This window comes from Cannabis sativa, chromosome 8, assembly GCF_029168945.1.
Source record: "Cannabis sativa cultivar Pink pepper isolate KNU-18-1 chromosome 8, ASM2916894v1, whole genome shotgun sequence".
Classification (NCBI taxonomy): domain Eukaryota; kingdom Viridiplantae; phylum Streptophyta; class Magnoliopsida; order Rosales; family Cannabaceae; genus Cannabis; species Cannabis sativa.
This window is the reverse complement of record NC_083608.1, coordinates 40360115-40376420: the sequence shown is the minus strand read 5'-3', so window position 1 is coordinate 40376420 and position 16306 is coordinate 40360115. Positions and strand designations below refer to the sequence as shown.

The 16306-nt window shown below is 31.4% G+C and overlaps 1 long non-coding RNA gene and 1 other non-coding gene across 2 annotated transcripts; both read right to left on the bottom strand.

Moving 5' to 3' along the window:
* Nucleotides 1-12075: 12075 nt before the first annotated feature.
* Nucleotides 12076-13570, bottom strand: LOC115701002 (uncharacterized). Its single transcript, XR_004008483.2, has 2 exons — nt 13019-13570; nt 12076-12470 (listed from the first exon to the last, which is right to left on the bottom strand). It is a non-coding gene; the product is annotated as an uncharacterized LOC115701002 (long non-coding RNA).
* Nucleotides 13571-15892: 2322 nt separating this feature from the next.
* On the bottom strand, nt 15893-15999 carry LOC115718336 (small nucleolar RNA R71). Its single transcript, XR_004011915.2, has one exon. It is a non-coding gene; the product is annotated as a small nucleolar RNA R71 (small nucleolar RNA).
* Nucleotides 16000-16306: the final 307 nt, after the last annotated feature.

Genomic DNA, 16306 nt, shown 5'->3' with positions numbered 1-16306 from the left:
TTTAATTAAAAAAGTTAAAATATTTACAAAAAAAAAAATATGTTTAATAAAACTATTTTAATTTTTTTAAAATTTTATTTTTATTTTTTAATTTTAAAATAAAAAAAAATACAATTATGAAATATTTTTTTTGTTTCTCAAAAACAAAAATATTACCACATTTACCCTAGATATTACAAACATACTTTATTGATCTTCTCCCATGCCCGCAATAATGTCTTTAGCAATGAAATTAATTAAGTACCTAAAAGTCTTATTAATTTAAGTGAAACTCTTACTCTAGATAAATTGCTGACGATATCCTAACAAAGTAACCATGAATATAATTAAGGACAAAATCTAATTAAAAGCCAAAGAAAAAGTAAAAGAAATTAAAATGGGGCGCAAGTTTTTTCGTTAGGCATGCATATATATAATGATATATGGAGTTCAATATTTTTTCACAAGTTAGATATGATCGATTAATTATACGGCATGTCAAATTTCATTATGTATGAACTATGAACTGATCAATAATTGCCATTGAACTGTATATAGTTTGGAACTGCAGAGAAATTAGCTTAGACTTTGACAAGATGCCGTGATTAATTAATTATCTTTTGTTGACTCCACACAGTGTATTTAATTAACTAATTAGAAACCCTTTTTGATAATAATAAAAAAAAAACTATTGAAAACGATACCCTAACTCGGGAGATAATAAGGCAAATACACGTGGCCTTATTAACAGGGAATATATATCTTAACACGTTGCTCCCTCGTTTTACAACAAGAAAATCAAATTAAATCTGCTTGAAAATTTGTTTTTCCGTCAAGGGGAATAAAAATGTATTAACTCTTTGTGCTTAAATTAATATTATGTCCAGGTTCAAATCGAAGAGGTTTCAGCTGTAATATTATAGTCGCAGTGTGAACCTTCGTTAAAAATATTGTATATGTTCTCTCCAAAAATATCATTACAAATAAATTGCAGTGATATGTATGTTAATGTATGTAATCAACTTATATATATAATTGATTTTAATCCAGTTGGCTATATGAATTTTGTAATGCATGATATCATCAAAATCTCAGTATCCCAAAATTCTTTAAAGTTGTCCAATATATTATTTTTTTTGATATATCTTCTGCAATTAATAGTATAGTATATATTTTTAATGAGTGTGTGAACTAAAGTAAACTCTACAACTTGTTCAAAAAATAAAAAGTAAACTCTATCACACAACGACTCAACTAGGGAGTAGGGATCATACATATTCATAATGTCTCTCATTTTAAATAATATCTTTTAAAATAATACTTATATATTAATAACAGGATATTAACTGATGAAATCGATATCAAGTTAATTGTCTCCATATAAAAACGATATCCTCGATCATTATATATACATTTTCTAAGATTTTTTTAAATAAAAAAAAAAGTGAAAGTAAATTTTTCTTTTTTTTTTTTTTTGTCAAGGAAATTAAAGTAAATTTTTCTTGAAAGATAATAAATGATAATAATGGTTAGCTGTGAGTGCGTACTATCCCGTTTGACAAAACAATATAGAACAAAAATAGTAGTTAGTTTGGTCTCTTAAATGTAAATAGTTGTTGCATGCTTGTATCTCTCTTTACAAAAGTAGACATGCATTCATCATATAGCCCAATTTAGCAATATAAATATATATATGGAAGAGGTTTCAATAGTTACATTTTTATTGTAACCATCATGGTTACATTTTTTTAAGCCATTGGATTACTATTAAATGGTTGTGATTATTTTGGAAATTAAATAAAAATAAATAATAAATAACTTGTAACCTGAAAGTAACCTAATCATTTATTTCCTTATAAAACTTTAATTAAGATTAATTATATTTTAAAATTAAATTAATTATAATTATTAATTAATATTTTGCAATTTATTACTATATAAGGATCTTTTAGCAATTTATTTTTTTTACTTAAATTATTTAAAATTTTATAGCAAATTTTTTTATAATTTAAAATTATACACATATATTTTCATAATTTAAATTTTATTATACTTGTAATCTTAATTTTAAATTATTACACATAATTATTTAATTTTTTTATTTAAATATTTAAAAAGTAAAAAATAAAATAAGTTGAAGGATTTTTTAGAAAAAAAATGGCTGCACTTGTTATCGATTGATTAGCTTGAGGCCTCATACTTAGTTCATATAATTGTAACAAAATAATTAAATATCATTTAAAAATAATTAATTATTTGAAAATTTATTATAAGAAGAGAATTTTAATTTGTGTCAAAAGAAGTTTAATTTTTGTAAAAAAAAAATAAATTTTATTGTAAATATTATAATTAAATGGTTTAATTATTAAAATAAGTCAAGTAAGGATTTAAATATAAATATTAATTGCTAAAAGAGGTCTTGTTAAATATTTAATTAATTATTTTAAGAAAATAGTTAATTATAATTAAATAATTTTAAAAAAGTAATGTCTATTTAATTAATTATTTTAAGAAAATAGTTAATTATAATTAATTAAATCTAAAAAAGGAAAGTTTACCTATTAGTAACCTGCTATTACAGGTTAAAGAAAAATGTAACTATATGGTTACAATAAAAATGTAACCATTGAATAGTCACCCATGGTTACATTTTTATTGTAACCATCATGGTTACATTTTTTTAAGCCATTGGATTACTATTAAATGGTTGTGATTATTTTGGAAATTAAATAAAAATAAATAATAAATAACTTGTAACCTGAAAGTAACCTAATCATTTATTTCCTTATAAAACTTTAATTAAGATTAATTATATTTTAAAATTAAATTAATTATAATTATTAATTAATATTTTGCAATTTATTAATATATAAGGATCTTTTAGCAATTTATTTTTTTTTACTTAAATTATTTAAAATTTTATAGCAAAACTTTTTATAATTTAAAATTATACACATATAATTTCATAATTTAAATTTTATTATACTTGTAATCTTAATTTTAAATTATTACACATAATTATTTAATTTTTTTATTTAAATATTTAAAAAGTAAAAAATAAAATAAGTTGAAGGATTTTTTAGAAAAAAAATGGCTGCACTTGTTATCGATTGATTAGCTTGAGGCATCATACTTAGTTCATATAATTATAACAAAATAATCAAATATCATTTAAAAATAATTAATTATTTGAAAATTTATTATAAGAAGAGAATTTTAATTTGTGTCAAAAGAAGTTTAATTTTTGTAAAAAAAATAAATTTTATTGTAAATATTATAATTAAATGGTTTAATTATTAAAATAAGTCAAGTAAGGATTTAAATATAAATATTAATTGCTAAAATAGGTCTTGTTAAATATTTAATTAATTATTTTAAGAAAATAGTTAATTATAATTAAATAATTCTAAAAAAGGAATGTCTATTTAATTAATTATTTTAAGAAAATAGTTAATTATAATTAATTAAATCTAAAAAAAGAAAGTTTACCTATTAGTAACCTGCTATTACAGGTTAAAGAAAAATGTAACCATATGGTTACAATAAAAATGTAACCATTGAATAGTCACCCATATATATATATATACATATATATATATATATTATTACATTACAAAAAAAATGTGACCATAATAATAGAACATTGTTATAAGTAATTTTAATGTATTTAATACTATATTGATTTGATGCGTTAAGAGTAATATGCGGTTCTTTATATTATTTATTAAATTAAAATATGTGAACTTCGATATTGAATTGTACTAAGAACAATATGTCATTGTTTGTGGTACTTAACATCTTAAAGTATCTCTTAATATTTTTCGTCAAAATATCAGCATAGTACCTTCAGGGATATCCGAGGAAAATATCATTATATATACTTATATCTTGACATTAAAAATTACATACTTTGCTAAACATTATAATTTGTTGTCCTTAATTAAAATGTTTAAAAGAATTTGTGGTGTAGTTCCTCCAAATAAAAAGGTATCCAAAAATTATTACTGAAAAGTTATATGTCTCCTGAAAGTATGTTCCTAGACATCTTACTTGTCCATCTAGAAGAAGTCTCGTGGAATGAGGGTTGCCATCCGGAAGGGAGTTTCAGGATGACCATCATGTCCACTCCGGGTGTAGTACCTTCCGGAAAGCTATTCATCCTCTTGAAAGGAGTTCCGAATGGTAAGTTGTACCTCCTAGAAGGGAGTCTAAAATAGTCGACTCCAGTTGGCTCTTTCTTATCTGGATGCTCCTTCAGCGAGTATTGGTCTGTGTTTCTGGAAGCTCTCATGCTTGCTCTTAGAAGCACATTCGCTTATGCTGATGTGGAGATCTCACTCAAAGGGGAGTTGGTTAAGTTTGTTATTGCCCAACTAACTTAACAACCTAATTTCTCGCAGCCACCAACTTTAGGATCGTTATCCTAAGTCTATAAATACCACCAACACTTATCATTTCAAACATGAAGATCAGATTGAGTTGAGAGATAGAGAGAAAAGATTGAGAGGAAGAGAGAGAAACATACAAAGAAAAGAGAGGGATTGGGTTTGAGATTTATATGAAGAATCTTCTGTAGATGAAGAAGATTCTTGGGTAAGTGTGAGAGTTGAGATACTTTGAGAGAACTCATCAGAGAATCGATCTCGACTGTACTGTACTTGTTCTTGCTCAATCAATAAAGAGGATTTGGTGGTGTTTCAGAACTAGAGTAGAGCCATAATCACATCGATCTATCAAACTTGAACCCGTATATATTTTGGTGTTGATTTCTTTGCTTTAATTGTTTTTTGGTTTTTCATACTCTGTTCATCCCTATTTTTCCTCCGAAAACTGCTTCTTTTTGTTAATTTTGTCATTGCTAATTGTTTGATTATTTAAAGTTCAGTCGTTTTGACTCTGCACCATTAGTTGTAATTTTCTCACAAATCGGAGCTTGGTAATCGATCAAGAATGCAAAATTAAGTTTTGTTTTGCTGCAATTCTTGGAAAAACTTATATGTCATCAATGAAAAGATTTTGAATTGGAGAAATTCGATGGAACAGAAGACTTTTCCCTATGGAAAGAAATTTTAAAAGGAATCCTAATGTACCAGAAGGTATCTAAGGTTCTTGGAGATGAGAAACTTTTGGTCGAGAAGAAACCAGAGGAAATTGTAGAAATTGAGGAGATGGCGTACACCATCATCATGTATCTATCAAACAATGTTCAAAGAAAACTCATCACAGAGAAGACAGTGAAAGGAGTTTGGAACAAGTTGGAAGAACTATACTTAAAGCCATAAATTATTAGCAAGATTAATTTTCTATAAAGGTTATACAGTTTTAGAATGATCTCTTTTCTTTCTTTAGATGATAATATTTATGAGATTATTAGGATTGGCTAATATAAATCACAAGGTTGATGAAGAAAGCCAGACCATCATTTTGCTGAGATCTCTCCCAATCCCATATCAAGAATTAAAGGCTGTTATCAAGTATAGCAAAGACGTGATTGCATTGGAGAATATTCTTACCGCACTTAAGTTGAAAGATTTAAAATTGCAAATGGAAAAGGAATCTTAGAAAGAGGAATATCACCAAAGAAAGTAAGTTCAAAGAGTAACACCATCATTCTCAATCAAGATTGAAGTCCAAAAAGAAGGAAACTCGAAAGTGTTACTTCTGTGAAAGGTCAGGACACTTGCAAAGATTTTGCAAAAAGTATAAGGAGTAGCAAGGCTTCAACAAATCTCATAATGGAGATAGGAAGGACAACCGACATCATCACCACGGGAAGGATTCTACTGCAATTACAGAGGATAGTGATGTTGGGTTTTGTGCCCTAAATAAAACTCATTTCAATACAATCAGATTTACTTATTAATAAAGATCAGAAATAACATTTTATGTTGCATGGTTCACATGATTTATTTCATGATTATATATATAATGTATGAATTCTATTTAAGTCCAGAACATATAAATTTGTTAATGATTATAGTGTTGTCAGCACAGTAGAATATAATCTTAATTATATGTTCGAAAGTTTATTCCCTGATTTGTCAGTTCACTGGATTTAGACTGACATGATAATCAGTGATAGGTATTCTTACACCTTGGATAAGTGTTATGTCCTTTCCAGGGCATTGGCAAAGTTTACCAGTATCGGATGTATGGAGTATACATCGGAAGAGCCGATATTGAACTTTGATTAGATATATTAAAATTTACCGTAATATCTATTCAATTCAATATCACCTATTGATCCTAGATCAAATGATCTTAATCCTGATATGGTTAGGTTCGATCTCAAAAGTATTATACATGTTCTTTGATTTGTTAGTTAAGCCTACTTTTGGGTCAGGGTGATACGTATATTTTGGGAACATGATAATATAATTGAGTGGGAGCGCTAACATAAATATGGAGTCTATAACTTCTATAGGAATTTAGAAGTAAAACGATGATACCCTTCGAGCTTGGCTAAACAGAGATAAATGGTGGAGATCTCATTTCACTTCGCTGAAATGTCCTTTATACGGAGCTAAGTGTTTTAAGGATAAAATACATTGAAGGTGTAACGGTAATTTAGTTCCTATTCAATGTAGATCATCTATTAGAGGGTCATTGATCAAATTAGACTTATAACAATGGATAACTAATATCGTATCTATATCGTGGAACATATAGAGCGTTCTATATAACTGAGAGTGCAATTCCAAGTTCTAAGTGTGGATTCAATAACGAATTAATAAGTTAGGGAATTTACTTGGTAAATTCGGTTCGACTTATTGGAAGCTCGGTTAATATAGGCCCATGGTCCCCATACTAGTTGAGACCATACTGCTTGTAAGACTCAGTTAATTAATTTTGATTAATCAATTATAATTCTAAAGTTAGACTATGTCTTATTTATGAATTTTCACTAAGCAATGACGAAATTGTAAAGAAAAGAGATTCTAGGTTTATTTATTAATTAAGAGACTTTATATGTCTAAATTAAAAAATATATTAAATGACAATTTTATTTAATAATTAATTTTTAGTTATTAAATAATTAGAATTGGCATTTAAATGGTTAAATTGAAAAAATGGCATTTTTTAGAAAATGGGATTGAAAAATGACAAAATAGGAAAGTTGCAAAGTGAGGCCCATTTCCCTTATATGGCCGGCCACTATGCAAAGGATTTACCATTTATTTTTCCATTATTTTAATGCCATACAATTCTAACCTAAACCTAGATGGCATTCTATAAATAGAAAGTGTTGGCTTCAGGAAACTATGACTTGCATATTGTTCCTTTCAGAGAAAAGCCATAGCCGCCCCTCTCTTCTCTTTTCTTCTCTTGAATTTCGAAATTCCTTGAGTGATTGAGTAGTGCCCACACACATCAAGTGGTATCTCAATCATAGTGTGTAAGACTGTGAAGAATCCAAACAACAAGAAGGAGAATCAGCATCAAAGGAAGGAGAGAAAGAGATCCAGATTCAGATCTTGATAATGCTCTGCTACAGAAAGGAATCCAGGGCTAGACATCTGAATGGAAGGAGTCATTATATTCCGCTGCACCCAATTTAAAGTTTACTAAACTTTATATGTGTTTATTTCATTGTTTTAGAATTCATATTAGGATGTTAATGAAACATACTTGGTAGTAAATCTAGATCCTAGTAAAATATTTCAAACAAGTGATGGCTGCTCCATGGATGGAGAACTGTTCTCTATCTTAGAGTCCTCAATAAATAGGAGTGGATTCTTGAATCTGCATGCACTTATCACATTTGTCCGATTCGAGAGTCATTTTTTAATTATAAATTAATTGATGGAGGTAAGATTTGAATGGGAAATGATCATTCACACAGGATCATTAGAACAACAAAGGTTGCCATAAAAAAGTATGATGGTGGAATCAAAGTGCTAACGAACGTTAAGCACATCACGGAGCTCGAAAAAACCTCATATCCATGGGTGATACGGATACAAGTCCATGCACGGGAACTTAAGGATCCCAAAAGGTTCTTTGATAGTGATGAAATATGAAAAGATCAATGGTTTATATATTTCCTAGGAGGACCATCCACAAGCACCAAAGTTATTACATCGGGAGGCATCATCTTCAGCTTCTCGAGGGGTTGCATTCCTCAAATAGTGGTTGCAAGCCATGTAGTCCCGATCCTCCTCATCGGCAGGCACTGGAACTTGTTGCTTGTCTGAAAGTTTTAGGACCTTGAAAATCATTTGTAGACTGTTCTCTGTCGAGAAGGGTGCAAGCCTTCAAATTGTTCTCATGCAGCAAGAAGTCAGCCGCTCGCAACCCATAGGGAAGGCCAAGGAGAATCCTGTGCATTTTCTCGATCTCAGAAGTTGGGATGGGTCTCCTAGTGATCATTGTTAACACAACAAAGAGCAAAATTAGTAAAGTATAAAAAAAACATATATCGAACTAAAACTTAAAACCAAGAATTTGAGAAGAGTTATACATACGTATAATTTGAAATTTTGTTGTGTTGATGGCGAAAATACCAGAGGTCCAAAAGAAGTCATCCTTGAACTCTTTTTTATTGGGTAGCCTTAAACTGATCTTATGATCAATAGTATGAGTCCTGAGGTAGTACAAGCCTCCCACTCCGTGCTTCCTCACAGGACCAGCTTTGACAGAGTAAAAATAAAGAATTTCTAGTGGCTCGGTCAGACATTCCCACTCCAGGATCCTATATGAATTTGGTGACAACTGAAATGGGGCAATGCTGAGGTAGTTGCAAAAGTCTTTAAAGTTTACCTTGAGAGGAAGAATTGTCCTAGCTCTCATATATTTGAGGCTCCAAGCACCTATTCTGGAAGGCTCACTGATATTGAAACCTTCATCTCAGACTAGACGTTTAGGGGGATAACAGCTGAATTCCCCCTGAGCAATAGGCCTAATGCAACATCCCTGCTCATTCCTGATGCCACATGATCGTAAAACATCCCCAACATAAGGTCCAATGGACCTACCTTTAGATTCTATTAACTCAGTTTCAAAGGTAATTGTGGGATCTTGAGGAGTCTTTGATTTATGAGCTTTCAGAGCCATTATCTCAAAGTGTAAGTCACCTAGTGAATATGCAAAAGTGACTGGAGGTGAAAACATGGGCATCGCTAAGGGTATCTCAACTAAATTGGAGGGTTGGCCAAGCTGCTTCTCGCAAATAATGGCACCTACCCTTAATAACCTCTTGTAAGAATCACCTATAACTGCTAGAGGTTTCTTCCTGGCCAGATTTAACGAGGTGTTTCCTAATTTTTTCATCATTTATTTCAAGTATGGTTTGAGATCTTTAAGGTTTGGGCTTAAATTCTATGGCATAAAATTAAGGACAAACTAATTCTAAGGGTTCTGGGATTGTACACTATGGGATAAATTAGGACATGATTATAGATAATAATGCCCCAATTCCTGGAAAAATAGAGCACAAATAAAAGCTAAAAATCTCCGAATTGTATAACCTTAAATTTTCTAGTCTTAGGATTATTTAAATATTCAAAAACAAATTACCCAAGCAGCAAAATAATGCAGACAGGAAAACATATACCAAGAAATTAAAATTTGAAAGCACGAAGGAAAAAAGCAACAAAAAAGAGTGTCACTTACTGTTTTGATGAGGTATTATGGGTAGAGAAGAGTTTCGTGATGGAAATTTCAAAGATCGAAGAGCTGGGTCTTGTGTATTTTGAGGAAGGGGAATGCAATCAGATAAAACCCGCAGAAGGAATATAAGAAACAAAGAGGGCATGCAAATGCATATGAGAGGTTGGTTGAGATTTTTTGAAGCTTGAAGGTTCGTGGCTTGAAAATGGCAAAAATAGTGCACAGTTTCAAATTTATACCTAAAGGTGGCAATCGTTTGATCAAATGAAATCTGATCAAATAGATGGGAACTGTACAAAAAAAAAGAACAGTCAAAGCCTTAAATAAAGAAATGATGTGCCTTGAAATTTTGAACCGCCGAATTCTAAGCATGCAAATTTTAAATAGGAAAATTATAATAGCACCCTTGAAGACATTTAAAAAGTCATTTTTTTAATTAAAAAGCACTTTTGAGGGGGCAATTGTTATACACAAAATTCGACTATCACCCAGAAGCTCACATGTGTACTTTAGAAGAAATATGAATCAGCTTAATAAATGTACTATTAAATGCAATTAAAATAACTCGCCTAAGGTATTATGGTTGATAGAAATATTCAAACTCGCTCCTACGTAAGCAGATGCAAGATAAGAGTAATAACTATTACCCATTGAGATTGGCAAAATAATAAGTCCATCTCAGGATAGACATAGTACATAATAAAAGTTGTTCAAGACGAGATAATTAAGAGCTTGCAGCTCATTCACCCACATACTTGCGAATAAGAGCTTGCAACTCATTGACCCACATACTTGGAAATAAGAGCTTGTAACTAATTGATCCACATATTTGTACGTGGAGAGAATAACTACATTCAACCATCTCGCCCTCCATACGTTGAAGTAAGCATCTCGCTAATATCATCATAGTAAAAGAGGACATGCGAGAAGCATTATATTTATACTTAGTATTTTTCCTATAAAAACGGTAAAGAATGACAACTCATACTTAGCAAGGAATAACCAGCATAATCAGCATAACCATTTAAGGATAATGATAAAAGAGCGGTTGGGTAGTTATTAAATATTTTCCCATGTTCATAAAAATAAAATGTGGAGAATGTCCACGTTTAATTAATAGTTATGAATGATTAGATCCCAAGGAATAATTGTCACCCTATACCCCTATAAATAGGAACAGAATCCAAGGTAAAAAAGACGATGAATTTGAGAGAGAAAGCTAGATATAATATTTATTTAGATTATCGTACTCTGTATCCCAATTATTATCCCTAATAATATGGACTCGTGGAGTATGTATATTTTAACTACAAAACCACGTAAAAATATTTGGTGTTCACTTATTACTATAATTAATTATGTGGTATATTATTACAAAAAATGTTTAAATATTTGGTTAATGAAAATCTATGTTAACAATAACCAATTAACACTTACTATACCATGAGTTGAACGAGTTTTTATAGCTAACGTACATATCCAATCAGTCTTCAGGATCTTTAAACCTTAGTCGCTCTAATACCATATTGCAATGCCCTAATCGTAAGGGCGCCACGTGTGTGTACTTTTATAAATTAGTTTGCAATAATAAACTAATGGTTTAAGAAAAAATGAATTAATTAAAACTTTAGAAATTGTTTTCTTAAAATTTAACTTAAAAACTTTTTCAAAATATTACAAAGTCAGGAATTCCCTTTGTTATAAACTTTTACTAAAATTCCACTCTATTACTTTATTACAAAAGATTAAACATATTAAAAATATTATAAAAGTTGGATCCTGTCAACTTAGCACAAAAGACTAGGGCTGTACAAAAAAAATTGTAAACCGCCCAAACCGAATAACCTGTCCAAACCAAACCGAAAAAACCGATAAAAATTACAAACCGAAATAACCCGAAAAAATTACAACTCGTCCAATCTGTTAATTGGGCGGGTTGAAAATAGGTCCAACCCTCCCAATTAAATCGAATAACCCGACCAACCCGATTTTGCATTTTATTTTATTTTTTTACTTTTTAGTTTTTATTATATATAACATAAATGATTAAATATATAATAATATAAAATTATATACTTAATTGTTAGTTTCAAAGTCATATATATTGTGTTGTGCTTTGGTGGAATTTGATATTTTTAATTTATTTTTTTAATTTTTATTGACTTTGAAACCAAAAAAAAAAAGTTTGGCCGGTTTGGGCGGGTTAACCCGACCAAACCGCCCAAACCGTTAGTCGGTTTACAATTTTTTTTTTTAAATTGGATGGGTTGCACTTAAATTTTAGCAACCCGAACTTTAGATTGGGTTAGAAAATATATAGGATAAACCGCCCAAACTGACCGATGTACAGCCCTACAAAAGACAGTGGGGTTGATATGTACATTCGCTACGAGACCTTTGACTCATGATTGATCCACTTTTTCTTTTCCCTTGCATGCACTACAAAGCACCAGTAAATCACAAAGACTCAACAAAAAAAAAAAACAAAAAAAGAAAATATAAATCCATAAATCAAATAAGTCTGTAATCAATGACAGTTACAAAATTAAACATATATTCATGTAAAATATTACAACTTAACACAATAAGAATTATCAATTATTTGTCTAATAAGACAAACTATCTCTGATACTTTATAAAGTACCCATCAACCCTCTTTTCCAACGAGTAAGGTATTGTTACTATCGTTGCCTAATAAGGCAACCGATAAGTAAGAAACCTAACAGTGGTTTCTGAATAGAGTTATAAATCTTTCATACTAACACTCATTATCGTATCCCAATTAGACATGTAAAGTGGTACAACTGACTTTTCTTACCTTAAATCTAAGTTTAAATGTGTTGGCCGACCTGAGTGGAATAACATTCGACAATCTCGGGGCCCTATATCATAACAATGGTAAATTAGTAAATAAATTAATCAATCTCGTTCTAAGAGTTAAACTAAAAACTAGACAACCCCATATCGATAATTGGCATGAAAATATAGCCTAACTATTGACAAAACACAAAAACCTAATTGTTGGAAACACCCCAAAACGGTCTACTGTTTTCTAAAAACGAACCACCATTTTTCCTACAAAAATAGCCTACTTCGTGTTTCTCACTTCAAACTTAACCAGAACTCTTCCAAACCGAATAAAACTTTCCAAATCAGTTTATAAAAATACAAACAACATATCCAAACATTCAAAGTACATATATACCTCAAGATTGTAAAATTACCATTGCTGAGTGAGTTCTTGAACTCAACCCACCCAATTAAAGTATAACAGCCTTAAAATCATAAAATTAAAACTTAAACAACCTTAAATTAAACCTAAGAGCAAGCTCTGAACCTACCAAAACCTATAAATCCAAATTCACCCAAATTTCCCAAAAAAACTCAACTCAAAACTATAGAAACCATAAGAACAAAGGGTAAAACTTACCTCAGGATAGGACAACTTCTAAGGTGAAGGAATTGACAAGAAAATGATGAAAATGATATTGAGTTTGTGTTGGTTCTGTTGGGTTTCGTTGAGCCAAAAATGAAAAGAGAGAGAAAGAGATTTTTGTGTGATAATTCTATTTGATCTTATCTCACTAAGATAACTAAGATAATAACATTAAATTATTGAGGAAATTAAAATCTTATTTCCTTCAGCCTTGGGTTTACAAGAAAAATCGAATAAAATAAAAGAATAGAACTAAGTGAAGTTATTATTTTATCCTTAATTCAACACTTATGTAACTTTATAACTTAGGAGTATTTTGGTCAAAGCTATCTAGCCCAAATAACCCGACAACTCAAGCATACTAAAACATTTTGGTACAATCCAAAACTCATTCTATTGTTGTCGTGACATCTTTGGCCAATAAACCCAGTTTCCACAGTCATCGAACCCGAAAATATTTTATTTCAAAAATAGTATATACAATACCCATATATTTTAATAAAATCTCTATAATTAATAAATTACGCTTCACTACTACAAAAATGCGTTTTCCCGACGTTTTGAAATAGTCGTTTAAAGTATTCCCATCAGTTTCTATAATCGTCGCCTATATGACCGTCATAAAATGGGCATAATAGGCGACGGTTCAAAACAGTCGCTAATGTTGGTTTCCCGAAGGTTTAAAACCGTCGCCTATAACTGGGTATAGGCGACGATTTATAATCGTGTCCTATACTATAGGTGACGGTTTAAAACTGTCACCTATAGTATAGGGTACGGTTTAAAACTGTCGGGAATGTAAAAAAAAAAAAGAAAAAAATACAGATTTTTCTGCCATTAAAATAAATCTATATTTTCCCCCATTTTTTTTTCCTCCATTAGCTTTATAATTTTACCTAAATTAAAATAAAACAACTAATTAATTTTGTTACAATAACAACTAACTTTAAAACACATTAAATTTATACAATAACAAAATAAATATATATAATAAATAAAAAAGTAAATAAATAAATAAATGTATTTATACCGAGCTTGGAGAGAAAGAAAGAGAGAGAGGGAGACGGACGGGAGGTGGTGGTGGTCTGACGTATGAGACGAAGATGAGAGGGACACCGACAGGAGGTGGTGGTGGTCCGACGTACGAGACGAAGATGAGAGGGACACCGACGGGAGGTGGTGGTGGTCCGACGTATGCGACGAAGAGTAGAGGGAGACCGACGGGAGGAGGGGTGGGTGGAGATCGATGGACGAGAGAGACAAAAAGAAATTGTTAGGCTATTTTTAGCCTATGTTTTGGATCCAATTTATGTGCATTCTTAGCTGTGTTGGGACGGAATTACGCTTGTTTTCTATGTTTTCAGGTTCTTTGGAGTAAAAGAGGTCTCGGGTGCAGAAATTCATTGAAAGACGTGCTGAGCCGAAGAAAAACTCAAAAATTGAGTTTTTCTATATCTGGCCGCGGCGATGAAGAGGCTCGCCGCGGCGAGATACGAGAAACAGAAAGAGGCTGAATTTGGCACATTCTCGCCGCGGCGAGAGGAAGTGTGGCCGCGGCGAGATCCCGTACGGACCGGGGGTAATTTCGTCCATCGAACCCTAAATTTCAAGTATAAATAGAAAACTGCGATTGGAAGTCAGGGAGAGCGATTTGGAACCCTAAAACACAGCTGAGAGCGGCAGAAAGAGCGTAGAGATTCAAGTGAAGATCCAGAATTCACCCTTAAACAGTTCTTTTCTTTATTCCTCTTTAATTTATTTATGTTGAATATTGCTATAGGAATGGTTATGGATTTGTTTCTGAACTAAATTTCCCATTTAGGGAGGATGATGATTGTTGTTTAATGTTTTCCTAGTTAATGTTTAATTACCATTCCTCAATTCTTGTGTGTGTGAAATTATCTTAATTTGTGTTTAATTTCATGTTTAAGATTGATCACCTTGTGCATGCTCTATGATCTCAATTCAAAATCTGAAAAGTGAGAATTGAGAATGCTAAAATTAAGATAATCGATGTTCTATGTGAAACGAAAGTATTTACATGACTTATGTGACGAGTAGATTATTGCTTAATGCTGATTTCATGTTAGTTTAATTAAGGAATTAATTAGATAACATGTGATTTAGAATCTAGAAGATCTGAAAGGAGCTAGGTTATTTTATAATCTGTCATTCACCCCAAGAATAGGATAGTAATTAATCATTAACAATTTGGGTAAACAACAACAGGATTCTCCTCCCTATTGTCTCATCTTGCTCAACTTTAAACTGTGTTATTAAGTTTTCTGAATTTCTTTCAAATTTTACTGTTTTTAAACCATAATTACTTTTGATTTACCGAATAGAATCATAAGTATAATTTAGTGGTACTTAATCCAATTCCCTGTGGGATCGACCTCACCTGTGTGAGATTTTACTACTTGATTGCGTATACTTGCGTAGCGTTTAAAAATATAGCAACAAGTTTTTGGCGCCGTTGCCGGGGAAGATCAAGCTAATGGCCGAAGCTTGAGAGATTACATTCTCCCTACTCTGACGGGAGTGCAGTCATGTATTAGGCCACCGGCAGTGGATGCAAACAACTTCGAGATCAAACCTGCCATCCTTCAAATGGTGCAGTCTTCAGTTCAGTTTGGTGGTCTCCCTTCTGAAGATCCTAATTTGCATCTCTCTAACTTCATGGAACTTTGTGAAACTTTTAAAGTTAATGGAGTTAGCGACGATGCCATTAGATTGAGGTTGTTTCCATTCTCTCTCAGAGAACGAGCCAAGAGTTGGTTGAATTCTTTGCCACCGAATTCTATTGCTACATGGAATGATCTGGCAACAAAATTCTTGTCAAAGTTCTTTCCTCCAGCGAAGTCTGCAAAGCTAAGAGGAGAAATTAATAATTTCTGCCAACAAGATAATGAATCTCTCCATGAGGCTTGGGAGAGGTTTAAAGATCTGATCAGGAGGTGTCCCCATCATGGTATAGAGAAGTGGATGCTGGTTCACAACTTCTACAACGGGTTGGTTGGTAATTCTAGAACTCTAATAGATGCAGCAGCTGGTGGAGCTTTTATGAGAAAGAGTGCTAATGAGGCATATGATCTATTGGAGGAGATGGCTCTAAACAACCAGCAGTGGCCAACTGAAAGGAGTCAATCCAAGAAAGTAGCTGGTGTGTTAGAAGTCGATGCCATCACAAAGTTAACGGCTCGGAGTTGAGGCATTGACTAAAATCATTGCAGGGCAAGCTAAGCAAGCCCAAATTGTTTGTGAGTTATGTGGAGGAAGTCA